Source organism: Octodon degus, unplaced genomic scaffold (assembly GCF_000260255.1).
Source record: "Octodon degus isolate 3935 unplaced genomic scaffold, OctDeg1.0 scaffold00111, whole genome shotgun sequence".
NCBI lineage: Eukaryota > Metazoa > Chordata > Mammalia > Rodentia > Octodontidae > Octodon > Octodon degus.
The window spans coordinates 4,088,600-4,106,276 of record NW_004524687.1 but is presented as its reverse complement, the minus strand read 5'-3'; the positions used below and the strand labels follow the sequence as shown (position 1 = coordinate 4,106,276).

Here is a 17,677-nt window from a genome sequence, read left to right as displayed (position 1 = left end):
GAGAGAGAGAGACAGAGACAGAGACAGAGACAGAGACAGAGACAGACAGAGACAGAAGGAAAGAAAGAAAGAAAACAAATCCAAGCTAGTCCACCTAAATAATAGCTGAGGTTGGAATCCAGTGTCCAGCAGAAGCTGAACAAAGCCACAGGCCAAGGGATCAGGAAGGTGCTCCCAGATTCTCCAAGGACAAAGCTCTGATCCTTCAGAGAAAGCAGACTGGCCAATCCCAGAACTAGGCTACATTGTTGTGCGCTCACATTTACGTGTGTGTGTGTGTGTGTGTGTGTGTGTGTGTGTACAGATGTACACTGGGGATATGGAGTACTGAAATACTGAAGGCGTGGATGTAAGCCTGCTCCATATGCATGACGTCTCCTATGCTGGGGGTTGTGTAATGGGTCAACTCACATTTTAGGCTATAAATGTAAATCTTGTGTTTTCTGTTGTGTAAAAATGTATGCTCACCACTGTTCTAACTTGTTTAGTAACTAGTGGCTGTTTGTTGTTGTTTGCTAAGATAAAATTCCTTCCTCACTAATTCCTGTAAACAAATTAGCTGACAGAGAACTTCTTGTAACCTTGGGCTATGCAAGGCTGCATGCAATTTCTCAGGTTCAAGATCACCAGAAACTAAAACAAAGCCCAAAGAAATTTAGTTTGAGTAATGGTTACAATGACCTTGAAAACATTATCTTGTGTCAGACAATGAATTTGTTTACCAAACTGATTATGGTTCCATGTTTTTTGTTTTTTGTTTTTTTTTTTCTTTTTGGCAGAACCAGGGTTTGAACTCAAGCCCTTGCGCTTACCAGGAAAGCACTTATTCCACTGAGCCATCTCCCCAGCCCCCAGATTTCATGTTTTAAAAGCCCCCCTACTTCCTGAGCGAGCGGCCTTCGGTCCTCTCCTGCATGAGAATTGACTGGGGTCCCTGAGCTCAGTAATAAAAGGCTTTCTAAATTCCAGTCTGGCTTCAGATCTGGTTCCTATTCTGAGTGACCCATAACAGTTGTTACTCAGCCATGCCTGGGAGACGTTTCCATGCCAGTACGTATGTGTGGGTCCAACCACGTCCCTGTAACTGCTGCTTCATGGAGTGCCATTGTATGCAAGCCCCACAATGGGCAGTGAGGTTGTCACTAGTTTACCACCATCAAATTGCAATAAGTCTTTCAGGGCAACACCTATTAAAGATAGTCAGTGGATCTGAGGGTCTCTACAAGGTGATCGTCATTTCTCTGAAGTCTTACCTTCCAGTCAGGGGTTCTTCCCCAAACATCAACCTCTAGTCAAATTGGCCTGCCATGATTTTCTAGCCCCAAACCTTTGCTATGTGGTCAGTTCTCACACCTGGCAGACTCACTTCTCTTCTCTGCATCTCCCTAAATGTGGTCTATTATAGAAGGTCACTGTGGGTTCCCACTGCTCTGTGAAAGTTTCCCTCCCCCCTGATCTCCCAGCCTATGATCAGACGAGATAGGGCGCATTCAGGATGGTGAGGTCGTAGACTCCCAGCCTCTGATGACCTGTTTTGCAAAACAGCTTTGTATTCTGTACCACTCATTGAATATTTGTTCACTCCCTTGTATTATAATAATGTTTCAGGAGGTTAATGATCCTGGTAAGTATTTAAAATCAGTGAAAATTCACTGGTTGTTTTGTTTGTTTGCTTGCTTATTGGTCTTTCCACACCAGGTGTTACTCTATAGCCCAGGCTGGGCCCAAACTTCAACTCTTCCTGCCTCTGCTTCCCCAGTACTGGGATTACAGGTGAGTGCCCCTGAACCTGGCCTTCTATTGCTTTTTAGCTGAACGCTCCAGCTTTACTTTGTTGCCTCTCACAGTTTCACCTCCTCCAAAGTCAGACAAGTCCATTCACATTGTTCCCTTGCTAACAAACTGATAATGATGATGTTGCCCTCAATAGCTCCCTCATGAGTGACATCAGGAACAAGTAGTCATGACCTCTTAGAAGGTGACCTCCATCTTAGGCCTATTCCCCCACCCCCTCTTCCACTCCTCTAGCCAGTGGATCACCTTCCCTACCCACCTGTGAGCCTATTATGACAAGCTGGGACAACTACAGAGGTTTAATGGCTCTTGATATAAAGATGTCTTCACAGATGTCACACTGTGACATCATAGATGACTCACTGGCTGTGGATCAGAACAACATTCCTCCCCTCGCCCACCCTTAGCCTTCTCCTCTTCTGCCACCCAGAGGTCTCCCAGGAAACCATACAGCTAAATTCACACTCGGTCTCCTAGGTACACAGCTGCAAAGCATTTCCAAGCTCACTTCATTGTCATCAATACATAGATCAACATATCTACCCTAATTCATTGACAGTGATGTGGCCAGGTCCTAAATTCTAGCCAGTATGTTTGGAAAGAGTCTGCTTGAGCCCCTGCTGGGCCAGCCCATATGAAGCTCTGACACTGCCCTTTCTGCTGAAGGTCCAGAGCCCTTTCCTTCCACTGGCTGGGCACCTGGAAAGCCTCACACTAAAGGAAAAAAGCCTCTTGTTGGCCTGGGTTCTGAGTGGCTGTAGGAAGAAGGCCAATGCTCACCCACTCACCACCCCAGCCTACAGTTCTATTTAAAGTAAATTATTTCTCTCGTGCATGAGTCTTCACAAATTTGGGATCCGCTCTGCTCCTTCCTTCTACAGTAAACTACCCAATTAGCAAACTTAAAGACTGCCTAGGCTTCTCTAGTAACCCACAAAGTATCCACTGTGAGCTCAGCATATATAGGTGGCCCTCAACAAACATCCCTCATTGATCACCGATCAGTTGTTCAGATGGATATATGCATTCCCAGTGAGCCTTTCCTACAGGATCGCTTTCTCTCTCCCGCTGTGTGAGTTCAAATCTGTGACCACAGAGTTCCACTGCCAATCTCTCTGAGGAGCCTATAGAGGATTATGGAACTTTCCATTCCTTCATTTCCTCCACTGGAGGATAAGATCTTTTTCATTATGTAAACCACAGAACATATTCAATTTAAATTAAATGTAAAACTAGAATAATGTTTGATCCTTCTCAAGTAGCAATTACATTGTTGAAGGAAAAAAAGGCACAGTACATTTCTGCCTACAGTCTGGCAACCCAGCAAGGCACAGCCATTTCCAGCTTGATGAGGTGACAGATCCTGTTGTTATCACCAACACACATGGCTTGAGAGCCTGAGGGAGATGAAGACCATGCTGAATACAAAATAATTCTGCAGTAAGTCTGAAGGAGAGAACCCTCCCTCCCAAGCTATGAGAATGAAAGTGTGAGGAGCAGGAAGCAGGTGACTTTAGTGACTGATGTGTTTTATTAAATAGACAGTAAACACGTTGGTTCTTGTCCAGTCCAAGCTGCTGTTGGTGCTGCCAGTATGAATAGCAGTGGCAAAAGCTCCCTACATGCTCCTCAGCAGTCGTGCTCTTCTCAGCTCAGGTATTTCTTTGTTTTTGATTGGGGAAGGCATGATTTCTTTCCTAAACAAAGAAAGCCAACTTCTTTAAGATGCGGCTATTCAGCTGTGAGTGCTGGCCTCTGCACTCTCCTTGGGCTGTGCAGAGGACAAAGTCCTATGTAGTGCAGCCTTCCTCACCACTGAAAGCTTCTTATTGTTTGGTGTGCAAAGACAGAAGGTCAGTTGCCCCAATTCCAGTCACTAGAGTGGCAAGGGTCATGGGCTGGGGATTGGTCATCTTCACAAGGTGGTACTTTCTCTGTCATTGTCCATAGCCAGCAGAATGCGGCTGGACATGTCTTTGTTTGCTGACTCTGAGCTCATTTCAGGAAAGATGTTGCAAAGTGGCCCTGAAACCCTAGAATCAGTGTCACTAAACATTGCAATTTTATTTCTTACTATATATGGCAGGTTATACATCTGTCACTATTTTGGAAGCTATCAGAACTGCACTGTTAGGCTGCCAGCCCCAGTTGGGTGAGAGCTGGGAGGATGAGAGGATGAAGGCACATTGGCTCTGTGCCAAGCCTGTGGTACTGGCCTGGGTCTCAGCTGGGCTCCAGTATGTGGCTGTGTAGTCTCAGGGTAAATTACTGCCTGGGTCCAAGATCCTAGCAGGCTGAGGTTCTGTTTTCCCACAGCTGGGACCCTGAGGGGTATTGGAATCTGGGAAGGGGTATGAAATGGCTGCCTAAGTCCCTGCTCATCTGGCAGAGCACCAGAGGGGTTGACCTGGCTCCTCAGCCTGGTGTGCCCCTGTTGTATGGCCTGGCTGGGGGGCTGTGGTGGTGGGTGACCTGGTGCTTGGACTGGAGATAGGCTACTGGAGTGCCTCTGGGGTGCACAGAGCTGGTTGTGGCTGGCTTGGCACCTGGCCTATGTGCGGGGGATGGGGGTGGTGGAAGAGAAGGATTTTGAGTGGCTGGCTTTGGTGACACATTTGGTAGAAGCTGAAATATTCCTGGAGAATTCTGGCCCCCAGGATGGCCAGGAGGTGGGTTTCCTAGTGTGGGGATCTGGATCAGGTTTTTAAACAGCCCAGTGAAGAGTGTGAGGGCTAGCATCAGTGTCACTGTGGGCTGGGCCAACCAAGAGCTGCTGGGAGCCAGCACCTGACTAGCCTGGCTCTGGCCAGTGGTCATCTGATGGCTGCTTCTCCCTGATGAGGCACAACTGCAGACATGGAGGCCTTGGATTTTAGAGGACTGCTGTCACCTGTCCTCAGCGCTTGCTCTAGTATTCCTGCAAAGGAAGAGTGGTCCCACCCCCTGAGCTGCGTTCAGCCTGAGAATGTCCCCACACTTCAAGAAAAAGGTTCATTAAAAAGTGAAATTAGAGGATTGGGCATAAAGAGCAAGGAAATAGAAGAAGCCATGAGAAGCTGGGCTTGTGACTCAGTGGCACAGCAGTTGCCAGCGTGCATAATACCCTGACTGCCATCCACTACCACAAAAAAGATTACAGAAAGGACAAAGGGAAGTGTGGGGAGAGGAAAAGAGGGACAAAGAGAAGGAGAAGGATGGGGCTGGGGAGACAGCTCTGTAGTGTAAGCGTCTGTCTGGCAAGTGCAAGGACCAGGGATCGATCCCCTGTACCACATGCCGTGCAGGTTCTGTACCATGCCAGCCACCAAAACCAGGCATGGTGGTAAACACCTGTAATCCCAGTGCTGAGGAGGCTGAGACAGGAGGATCACTATGAATCCAAGTGTGTAGTGAGACCCTGAAACAAATAAATAAATAAAAGATTTTTAAAAACAAGTTTCAAAAGAAAGGAGAAGAAAGGAAAGAAGGAAGGAAAGAGGGAGGGAGGGAGGGAGGGAAGGAAGGAGAAAGAAAGAAAGAAAGAAAGAAAGAAAGAAAGAAAGAAAGAAAGAAAGAAAGAAAGAAAGTTCTCCCAATGGGACCCAAAATGAAAGTGAAAGTCCTAGGTGACAATCTAGTATTTCCTGCTTCCCTCTGCCACCGTAGTGGTAGATGAACAGTCTGATTCCCAGCAGCCACTGAGCTCCTTAGCACCCCAGGACTTTTTACCCCTTTCTTCACAAAGATATCTGGACATGCAGATACCTACTAACATGCAGTCATGTTACCTATTCTAGAATCACCACTTGAAACCAGAATTACAGCTTGTTCAAGTCAAAGTGAAGTGGGGCCAAGATAAATGGAAACTGAAGTGTGCTAGGACCATCATTCCCAAGCTCTGTGCCTTCCACCACTGAACAGGCAGGAAGACTGTCAAGGGGACTCAGGGACAGACACCCAGGCCCGGGAGAAGGATCACAGCAACCAAGCCAGTGAACAGTGCAGGGGCGGGAGCCACCTGAAAGACACTGAGATGAGATACAGCTGTGAAGGAAGCAGCACTCACCCCATCTGTACCCCACATCTGTCTTATCACACATCTCTCATCCTGCCAAGGCCTTGCCTTCAGGCCCAGCACTCCTCTACTGTGACCAGCCCAGGAGGGCTGAAGGACACATATGTTTTAACCAAAACTCTAGAAAAAAATTTTTTTAAGCCTTCAACATCTATAAGTGGAAATTATAATAGTAGGATTTTGGGCCCTTTGTAGATATCGGAAAGATGTGGGCATCAGTTGCATCCTGCCCAAATCATATCACATAGGCACTAACAATATCCACTTAATATTTCAAAGTTGACCATGGTGGTAGATAACTGAAGCCAAGAACATGAATCTCCATAGCAACTTGTAGTCCTGATTCTACAACTTCTTGTCATTCTAGCGATGGAAGTTCTGTAACTGTGACATAGGGAAAAGAAACTCCTAACCTGAAAGATAGAATGAGTTCATGCTCTCTAAAATTGAAGAACGAATTGTAGGAACAATAGAGGTTAACAGCAAATATATTTATTAAGGGAAAGAAACCTTTCTGAGATAGAGACAGAAGAGAATCTCAGCCAAGAACTCTTTCTTTTCCAGGGATTTTTATAGAGCCAAACCATGAGGTAAGGCAAGTCCAAGAAGGGAAAAAATGGGAACTCATAAGGTGGACATGAGGTGGGACAAAACTATGGTCAGCCAATAAGATTCCAAGCATAATTGCTCAGATAAAACCGGTTAAATCTGGATCAGTTGGGGAAGCAAGTCATAGAGTAAGCAGGCAGGAATACAGTACAGGGGCTTTTCCTATTAGGAGTTGGGTTAGCAACTCACCCTGGCTCTTTCAAGGTGGTTGATACCTATTTAGAATATCAATACCTCAGGTCAACAATTTCTGACATTGCCAGTGAAACAGAAGACCCAATACTATTATGGACTACTGGACTCTTTTAGAATATTTTGCTGAGTTAACACACCTATAATGTTTAAATAATGGAACTTAACAAAAAAGGGGGATACAGATGAATGTGCATTTTGTATCTGTGTATTCTAAGTGGTTAGGATAGATATATAGTTACATTCTCTTAATGAATAGAGGGATTTGTTCTAATGGTGTTTGTAAATAGGATATCATTTAAAAAGAATGAAAAATAAAAAATAAAGAAAGAAAGAATATCAACACCTGATGTCTATCCCCAGGGAGGTAATGGGTGCATTTGTTTGGTCTTTTGTCTTGAGGTCTGGCCCTTAACAATAGCACCTGTGTCTTCCACATTTGCAGGTTGTTTGTCTTCCACACGGGCTCCTTCTGAGGGCCTAGCTCTGTCTGACTGCCTATAATACTCTTATCTAACTCAGCTGCCTATAGCCATAGTGGAGCATTAACCCAAGAAGTGCAGCTGTTATTCCTTCTCTTTCAGTCCAACCTGCCCCTGTGTGTTTCACTGCTGGGGTTGGATGCTCTGTGTAAGGACTCCCCAGGGGACACTATTAGGTGACTGAACTTCAAGAAAGCCCAAGTGATTTGTGCAAATAGCTGACAGTTTTTTCTTCCCCCAATTAGCCCGTGTCTGGAGTTATTCCAGCTTGGCAAAGCCAACTGCCCTTCAGCTTTCTGGCCTCTTCCACATTCTCCATGAGACTGTATCAAAAGGAACACTAGTTACCAACCTTCTCATGGAATACAGTAGTCTCCCTTATCCACAAGCAATTCTTTCTAAGATTCCTGTTGGATGCCTGAGACTCACAGACAATATTGAACCCTACACACATTACATTTTTACATATACATCCATGGTAACATTACATTTAACTTTAAAATTCATTTTAATTTTCATTGTACCATGTTTACAGTATGATATTGACAACAGGCTACATTTTATCAACTTCACCATACTATTTTTTCTCTCCTTACTAAGCTGAGAACTAAAATCTTTTCTTAAAGGAAGCACACTTTACAACTTTTCTTTTGCATATCCAAATTGTTAGCAGTGTTACTTTTGTGTTTGGGGTCCTTATTAAGTAAAGTAATGGTCACTTGAATTCTAATATTGCAAATCCATGGCAATCAATCTGATAATCAAGAGGGCTACTAAGGGGCTAAGAGGTAGACAACGTATATAGCATAGACCCCCAGGGTGAAGGGGTGATTCTTATCCTAGGATGCTGAAATGGGAGGACACAAGATTTCATCCTGCCATTCAGAACCATGTGAAATGGGAAGACCTAAGAATTGTTTATTTCTGGAATTGTCTATTTACTAATTTCTATTTATTTAGTTTTCGCTTAATATTTCTTATTTCCCCCCTTTTTCCTATTTTATAATTAAGTTCATTGGTACATTTAAGGTATGCATAATGGTCACATTCATCAAAGGAATTTGTACCCCATATGATAAAACCTGACTCTTTTTTTCCCATTGCCCTACCTTCCCTTCAGCTGCTCTTTCCCTCAATATTTACAAAATCGTGGGGCTGGAGAGATGGCTCAGTAGAATAAGTGCTTGCCTGGCAAGTGCAAGGGCCTGAGTTCAATCCCCAGTTCCGCCAAGAAAAAAATAAAACAAAATCTTTGTTTCCATTTTTCCTTCTTTTCTCATTTTTTTCTTTTTCCTTCTTTCCTTTCCCTCTCCCCCCTTTCTAGTTTCCCTTCCCATTTGGACATTTTCTTCCTATTTCACAATATTTATTACATGTTTTGTTCCTTATTTACACTTTAGGTTTCTCATACCAGAGAAGCATCCACTTAGTATTTCAAAGTTGACCACAATGGTGGGTAACTGAAGCCACAGGCATGAAACCACGGAGGGGTGTGCTGTGGGAGGCATTCACTGTGCAGTCCACAGGGTCCTCACAAGCACCCTGTGCTAGGGTAGGAGGGTGCTGTGCTATAGCAACAGTAAAGGAGGTCTTGGCAGAAGAGCCAGACTTTCCAGCTTCTCACCAGAGGACTCTTCGCTTTCCTGAACTGTCCCTCTGGCAAGGATACCTGTCCAGACAATTGTTCCTCAACTGAATAATATGGAGGCCTGGCAAAAGAGTGATTCTTAGGGCCCTACCCTTAGACAGAAGGACCACTGACACCAAGGCCAACAGGAGGAAGACACATCTGCTTAGTCCTCCTCATTCCTGCTTCCTGGGAGATGCCAGGCCCCATGAGCAGGAATCCCACGTATCACTTCAGCAATACAGTGTGTGGTATGGGCCCAACATCAAAGGTGAATGTAAGTAAATAACTCATTTCACCTATTAGAAAACAGAATCTACCGGCTTTATTGTTTTTAAAATCCATCTGTATATTAGTTATAGAAAGCAAGCCTTAAAACAAATGAGCACAGAAAGATATACAAGTAGAAACTTGATCAGACAAATACTAACCAAAAGGAAGTTGGTGCTAATATTGTTTAGACAAGCTATTATATCTCCATCTTGTCCTCTGACTAACTACTATGAAGACAACAATGTGCAATGTATTAATTATTGTATCTATTCTACTAACCTGTTTTGAAACTGTTTCGTTCCTATTTTATCTTTTTTTCCTCCGTAAAATGAATAAAAACATTTAAAAAATAAAAAAATACTAACCTAAAGGAATGTGTGTCACCACAGGAATAGAACAAAAATTATTAATAATAAAGATAGAAGGACATTATTTGATGATAAGAGGAAATTCTGTCAGGGAACCATGGCAACCAAATATATTGAATTATAGAACATGTTAACTAACTATAAAGGAAGCACAGACATACATTAAAAGAAAAAATATAAATCCACAATTATTATGGTAGATTTTAAGACTTTAGTAGTATAACCCAGGGCCTTCATCCTAGCTCTTTTAATTTTTTAAAGTCCCTCAGTTGCTCAAGTTGGACTCAGACTTTCCATCTTCCTAACTCAGCCTCTCAGAGTGCCGACAGGAGCACAGGTGTAGTGAAAACCACCACTAAATCAAAGCTAACATGAGTGTAATGGTTGATACACTGTGTCAACTTGGCGGTTGATGTCCTAGGGCACTTCAGGCTGGTGGGGATCCCGCCCTAGGGCACAATTGGTTCTGCCCCCAGAGTAACTCAGCACAAAGAGACCCTATAAAGGGGCTGAGGAAGTAGTGAATGTTCCACTACATCAGAGGAACTTCAGTCTTTGCATTCGGCTTGGACTTCATTGCCTGGTTTGCAGTGCAGACTCTTTGGCCTTCAGCTTGGATCCTTCACCTTCCACGTTCCATCGCAGACTCTTTAGCATCCATCACAGACTCTTCAGTCTTCCATTGCAGACCTATTAGCTGATGAATAGAGACTTGCACAGAGCACAACAGTGAGCTTCAGACCTCAGGACTGATTTCTTCAGTCTGGAGTGTGCAGACGCCCTCTACACATGCCCCCATCTGACTTTGCAGCTGACTGTCGTAAGCCAATCTTGTAATTCCTTATACATTGTATATCTTGTGTTAATATCTGTTCCTTATATCTTTTCCTCTAAGTAAAACCCTGACCAATACAATGGGAAAGGAAAAGACTCACATTAATATCGTCATCATCAGACACATGGACTCCAGCAATTCCACCACCACCAGCCATCTCATCTGCACATGTGGTGGCATCGACAAAAAAAATGTTGAAAAATTTGAGGAGGCTGCTGAGATGGGGAAGGGTTCCTTCAAGTATGCCTGGGTCTTGGACAAGCTGAAAGCCAAGTGTGAGCATGGTATCACCTTTGACATCTCCCTGTGGAAATTTGAGACCCAACAAGTATTATGTGACCATCATTGATGCCCCTGGACACAGAGACTTCACCAAAAACATGATTACAGGCACATCTCAGGCTGACTGTGCTGTCCTGATTGTTGCTGCTGGTGTTGGTGAATTTGAAGTCGGTATCTCCAAAAATGGGCAGACCCATGAGCATGCCCTTCTGGCTTACACACTGGGTGTGAAACAACTAATTGTTGGAGTTAACAAATAGATTCCATGGAGCCACCCTACAGCCAGAAGAAATATAAGGAAACTGTTAAGTCAGCACCCACATTAAGAAAATCAGCTACAATCCTGACACAGTACCTTTTGTGCCAATATTTGGTTGGAACTGTGCCAACATGCTTGAGCCAAGTGCTAATATGCCTTGGGTCAAGGGATGGAAGGTCACTTGTAAGATGACAATGCCAGCAAAACTACACTGCTTAAAGCTTTGGATTGTATCCTTCCACCCACTCGCCCAACTGACAAGCCTTTGCGGCTGCCCCTCCAGGATGTCTACAAAATTGGTGGTATTGGCACTGTCCCTGTGGGCTGAGTAGAGACTGGTGTTTTCAAATGTGTCATGGTGGTCACCTTTGCTCCAGTCAATATCACAACTGAAATCCAGTCTGTTGAAATGCACCAGGAAGCTTTGAGTGAAGCTCTTCCTGGGGACAGTGTAAGCTTCAATGTCAAGAACGTGTCTGTCAAAGATGTCCAGTGTGGCAATGTTGCTGATGACAGCAAAAATGACCCACCAATGGAAGCAGCTGGTTTCACTGCTCAGGTGATTATCCTGAACCATCCGGGCCAGATCAGTGCTGGCTACATCGCTGTGAGCTGTGCATTGTCACACAGCTCACATGGCTTGCAAGCTTGCTGAGCTGAAAGAAAAGATTGATCGCCAGTCTGGTAAGAAGCTGGAAGATGGGCTCAAGTTTTTGAAATCTGGTGATGCTGTCATTGTTGACATGGTTCCAGGCAAGCCCATATATGTCGAGAACTTCTCTGATACCCACCTCTGGGTCGTTTCGCTGTTCATGATATGAGACAGAAGTTGCTGTGGGTGTCATCAAAGCTGTGGACAAGAAGGCCACTGGAGCTGGCAAGGTCACCAAGTCTGCCCAGAAAGCTCAGAAGGCTAAATGAATATTATCCCTACCACATGCCACCCCAGTCTTAATCAGTGGTAAAAGATGGGTCACAGAACTGTTTCTCCCAATTGGCCATTTAAATTTAATAGTGAAAGACTGATTAATGATAACAATGCATCGTAAAACCTTCAGAAGAAAAGGAGAACGTTTTGTGGAACTTTGTGTGTGTGTGTGTGTGTGTGTGTGTGTGTGTGTTTGACAGTTTTTAAGTTATTGGTTTTTAAAATCAATACTTTTTAATGGAACCAACTTGACCAAAAATCTGTCACAGAATTTTGAGAATTTCTCATTAAAACAAAGTTTAATGAGAAAACAAAAAAACTACCACTTCCAGAGCTGATGACATTGCTCAGTGGCACAACACCTGCCCGACAATCTCAAAGTCCTAAATTGTAGGCAGCTGAATTAGATAGAAATATTACAGGCCAGGCCCTCAAGGAACTAGGACCGGAGATGAGATACCGTGCAAATGGGAGAGAGACAGATGCTCCCACTGTGGGCCAGACTTAAAGACCAAAGATTAAACAAATGCTTACCACCTCTCAAGATAAGCACCTGGGATTGATCATTACCTCAAGGAAGCCAGGAAGAGTCACTAATCCAGCCGCTACCGGCTACTGGAGTAACTCCTATTCTGTATTTGTGTCTGCTTACTATTGACTCACTTCCTCATTTGGCCCTGGATTTACTCAATTTTACCTGAGCAATGGTGCTTATAACCTTATTAGCTGATCATACTTTTGTCCCACCTCATGCCCACCTAAGTGAGTTCCCATGTTCTCCGCCTTAGACCTGCCTCACCACATGGTTTTACTCTATAAAAGTCTCTAGAAATGGCAGATTCCTTGGGTAACCTCTTTGGGTTCCTCTCTATCCATCTCTTAGATGGAAGCTTTCTTTCCCCAATAAATATTCTGCTATGTTTTTGTTTGATTTTATGTATTAAACACAGGGTCTCACTACATGGCTCAGATTCATAGCAATCCTCTTGTTTCAGCCTCTCCAGCACTGGAATTATAGGCATGTACCACCACACCAGGTCTTGGTGGCCAGCTGAGCATGCCCAGGGCAGGGCCAGCACAGCACACAGTACTGAGGATCAAATCCAGGTCCTTGCACTTGCCTAGGGAGGTGCTTAGACCACCGAGTGATCTCCGTGGCCCAAATATTCTGCTCTTAACCTCTGTTTGTTCCTAAAATTCATTCTTCAGTTTTAGAGAATACAATTTGTCCCAGATACCTTTCAAGTTGATTTTCATTCCCCTATATCATTTGGAGGTCATACACTGAGATCTTTGGACGGAGGTATGAATTTGCTTTTTTTTTTTTTCATAGACTCTGGATTGAGATTCATTAGGTAACACATTTTTACACTTCAAATGTTGATATATCTTTGCTCATTGCTCATAATTGTTTATGCCTTGCTTCACATAATTCTGTCAAAATTGCTTATAATTGTTTATGCTTCGTCTCATATGATTTTATTAAAATGTTAGTAAATCTAAGTTAAAACATGGAAATGTTATAAGGTCATGATGTTTCTTTTTTAAATGATATTTCCATTTATTTCACTTTCAATAATAAAATTTTTCTCTTACATGATTGAACATATATTTTTCATTAAAATTAGCAGTCATACTTGAAGAAATAGTGGCTTATCTTTCTGATGACAGGACCAAGCTGCTGAATCTTAAGGCCTCAACAAATGTCACTCAACAAAATAAAGTAAGACCTCTCATTCTGATTATTCCTGGTAAGCAGCAATTTTGTTTTTCCAGTGGTTTCCATCTGCCAAATAGTCATGACAGTTGTTTTGACACAGTGCCCACCACTTTCAGAGACTACCAGACTGATCCTGTTTCCCAGCGCAACAGCTACGGCAGCCTCCACTCAAGCCCATCCATTGGGACTTCTCTACAGAGGCTGGCCAAGATGTTCTGCTTTAGCTGCCAGGGCTTTGTTCTGCAGAAGATGAATATTCCTTAAATCTCATGGATAGTTTTTGGGTCATTTTTAAATATTTCTGTAAGCAATGTTCTGAATAGGTGGTCTCTTCAGGTTTTACTTCTCTTGTTAAGTCTTTAACACAGTCCAAAAAGCAGGTCTCTGTAAGTTTATTGTAGGTTCCCAGGAATTCCCTTAACTGTGTTAATCTAATCAGATTCTGTTATCTGTGCAGCCATATTCTTTTGGTATATTTATGAGTCATCTTTTCTGATGCATCATTTTCCCCAGTTCTTGAGAAACAGTTCTCCAACCTCTGCTCCATGTTTCCAGTGAGGCCTAATTTCTTAATCATCAGCTTTCGTGCCCGCACGTGGCTGGGGGCTGTGGCTACCATCAGGAACACAGGCTGGCCAAGGTCATGATATTTCTTTACTGGGACATTTTATGAATGTTTTATACTTGTATACACTGCATTTCAACTAATTGCTAAATGTACTGGTATATCTTGCTTGAAATAGCACTAGAGAGAATAATTAGAATGCCTCCTGGGAGATTTTATATAAATTTCTGTAAAATGGGACTTTTAAATCTAGCTCAGACTTAGAAAACATGGTCATTCTGGTCTTCTAAATACATACTTCTTCTCATGATATACCAATTATTACCATAATGTCTCACAAGTAAAAGTTGTTTTTTTTTTAATGGGTAATAAATGAAGAAAAAAAGACACAAGAAAAAGAAAAAGTAATGTCACAGGACTGTCCTGCTACAATGCTGCATGTGGTTAGATTTCTAAATTTCTGTGTAAAAATATGTGTTTATTCCTTTTTTAAAATTTTTTTCTTTATATTCTGTAAGGACTTAAAGTTCAACACATCAATACTTGATGGAAAATACCTGTTCCACGTTAAGCCTAAGATGGTTGATATTTAGACAGATAGGGTAAACTGAACTGCATATGTTGCAGGGTAATAATAAGCTTCTCTTCTGGAGGGTTAATAACCTAAGTTTGCAGATCAAAAATTGGAGAAAAGGAAGGGCTGAAAGCTCAGCCAATATTTTGGCCCTAGCCTTTCAAGGTTAGTGAAGACTAAGGACATAGGAGAACCTGTACTGCAACATCATGTAACTCAGTTGTGCCCCAAATTTTCTGATCAAGGAGATTATGGAGCCACAGAGGAAAGTGATCAATGATGTAGAGTGTGCCTAAGGAGAGTCACATGGAGAGAAAACATTCTCTCAGGCTTTCAAAGAGAGCAAATTGGTCAAGCAATGGCTATGACTCATCCTCATGACTGACACAAAGGATCTACATAGTGCGGTACAGAGTTACAGGATAAATCCTGAGAGTACTTGAATGACCTTATCAGATACAAAAGTTACATTTCTTGTCATATAGGTCTAGCTTTGTCTTGGTATTAACCATCCAGCAAAAAAGTATAAAAACGAGGTATATAAAGTAAAGCCATATTAATATGCTGAGCTGTAAAAGGCTCTAGTCAACAACTTCTGTGGATAACCCATTACTATTGTGAACTGCTGGACTGTGTTGGATTGTTTTGCTGAATTCAAGCACCTATAGTACTTAGATGCCAATAGAATTCCCATCTCTGACAGGCCTAAACAAAAAAAGGGGATACAAAGGGAGGACCATTTTTTATTTGTATATATGGAATAGTTAGGATAGAGGTACAGCTACTTTCACTTAATTCAATGAGAAGAAAAATTTGTAGTAAGTGTTTGTACAGGATATCCTGTCTGTTTCTTGTACTATGGATAACCACTAAGAAGATAACAATGTACAATGTATTAATTATTGAAAATGTCCTATTAATCAGCTTTGAAACTGTCTCATTGATATGTTTCTCAATAAAATAAATAAATAAGAAAATATGCATGCCTGTATATGAAACACAGGACTCCTTTCACCAATTAAATGACATTAGGTCAATGACTGTTCTTAAGACTTGGAGGACAGATTGCACTGGGACAGACTGGCTCTAATCCCTCTCTACATGCTAGAGGAAATATCAGGCCTGCTCTGTTTCAGTTTCCTCTCTTTGACCTTATTCCAATTGTCCTAGCTCTTTGTACTTTCCTATATAAAGGCATGTAAAATTAGAAAAACTCTAGACTGTTACAACTAATAGTCTAGAAAATGAGCATTTGTTAACCCTGAAGATAGGGATGTCATAAAGTACACATACCCAATCTTTCTCAGTCAGAGGAGACAATAAGATCTACACCAATCCTGGAGAACACAGATAAAAGCCATGTCCCAGTTTACTGTTCTGGGCAGGTCTCACTTGGGAAGCTAAACATGAGAGACAGTTGAGAGAATCAACTTCTGGGTGACATCAGAAGGAGATATCTCCAAAAGCAGCACACTTATTGGACCAAAACACATCTAATCTAATGAACGATTTCAACCTTTCCTCTTCTCCTAGGTCCAGTTATCATTTAGGTGCAAAAGAGCTAAGTTGTGAACCTTAAAACCTTTACTGGGAAATTCTTTGGACTTTAACACAGTCCAAAAACCAGGTTTCTGTAAGTTTATTGTAGGTTCCCAGGAATTCCCTAAACTGTTATATCTGATCAGATTCTGATATCTGTGCAGCCATATTCTTTTGGTATATTTATGAGTCACCTTTTCTGATGCATGAATGTCCTCAGTTCTTGAGAAACAGTTCTCCAACCTCTGCTCCATGTTTCCAGTGAGGCCTGATTTCTCACTCAATCATCAGCTTTCATGTCCGCATGTGGCTGGGGGCTGTGGCTACCATCAGGAACACAGGCTGGCCAAGGTCATGATATTTCTTTAATGAGACATTTTATGAATGTTTTATACTTATATACAATCTTGTTCAGGCTTTTAACTATCCTTATAGAACTTTGACAACAGTGGTTACTCTGCCAGCTAGTAAATGCTCATAGAGCAGCTGCCACTCTTTGAAGCAGAAGACAGGTTTCCCCAGCATTTTTTAGTAAATCCCCGTTGAAGCCAATGGATGATGAAATGTTGACCAGAGAGACATCTGGACTCCTTTCTGGAGACTGATCTCTGGTTGTGTGGGCCAATAGAAACTGAGCACACCTGAGGGGTCATGGACAGGGATACTATCTGCCAGATACTCAGATCTGCTCAGTTGAAACTGGTTCTTGACTACTACTGAAAGATCCCCACTTATCTATTGTTCTTTTATCTCTCTGCTAGTAAACTAGGAATTCTTCCTAAGCTTTTTAGTGGAACCACTTCATTAGCCACTACTTTGGAAGTTAGGCTGAGGCAGCTTGCAATAATTTGCATCCCACAGCAGCTATCAGGGGAATGATTTACATCTGTGCCTTACATGTTAAATAAGTATGAAAAAAAATTTGTCAGCCTTAAGTAATGTGTTTTTAAACCAACATATAAAATATGATTGCTGGATGATAAATATAAGTTTAACCTGTGAGGTTCCAAATCTAAATCTTGTCTGCTTGCTAAAAATGTTCACCTAGGTCATTAGATTGAGGAACACAAGTGTCTGGAGACTTGCTCAGGGCACAGGGCCAAATTCCTCCAGTCAATTGTTCTATCTCTAGAAGTGACCTTTGTAGCCTGAGAAGTGCTCTGCTTCCAGCTAACTTTTTAATGCAATAGTTATGCTTCCCTTGTAGATATTCCTGTCACTAGACTAATTGTAATTTATACTTACAAATATTCAATAAGAGGGGGCCTGCCCATTAGCTCAGTTGTTTAAGAGATTGCTTAAGCAAAGCAATCAGGATGCTGTGGTTGATCCCCAGATCCTCACACCTTACCAGACCTGCCCTGAAGGTATCCTGAGCCAGAAAAAGAGAAAAGAAAAAAAAAAACTTAAATATTCAATAAGAGTAAGTGCGTGTTTTGTGAGAGATGTTTCAGGAGATAAAAATCACAAACCAGTTGGAGGGTGAATAAGCTGGTCAGATCTTAGAAGATGCTTGATCCTTATACACTAAAAACTGTTTAATACTACCTAAAGCCAAAATGAAATGCAGAGGGAA

General features: G+C 42.3%; 1 pseudogene; it reads right to left on the bottom strand.

Annotated features, from left to right (window-relative positions):
• Nucleotides 1-13,615: 13,615 nt before the first annotated feature.
• On the bottom strand, nucleotides 13,616-16,269 carry LOC101590765 (annotated as a pseudogene).
• Between the last annotated feature and the right edge of the window lie 1,408 nt (nucleotides 16,270-17,677).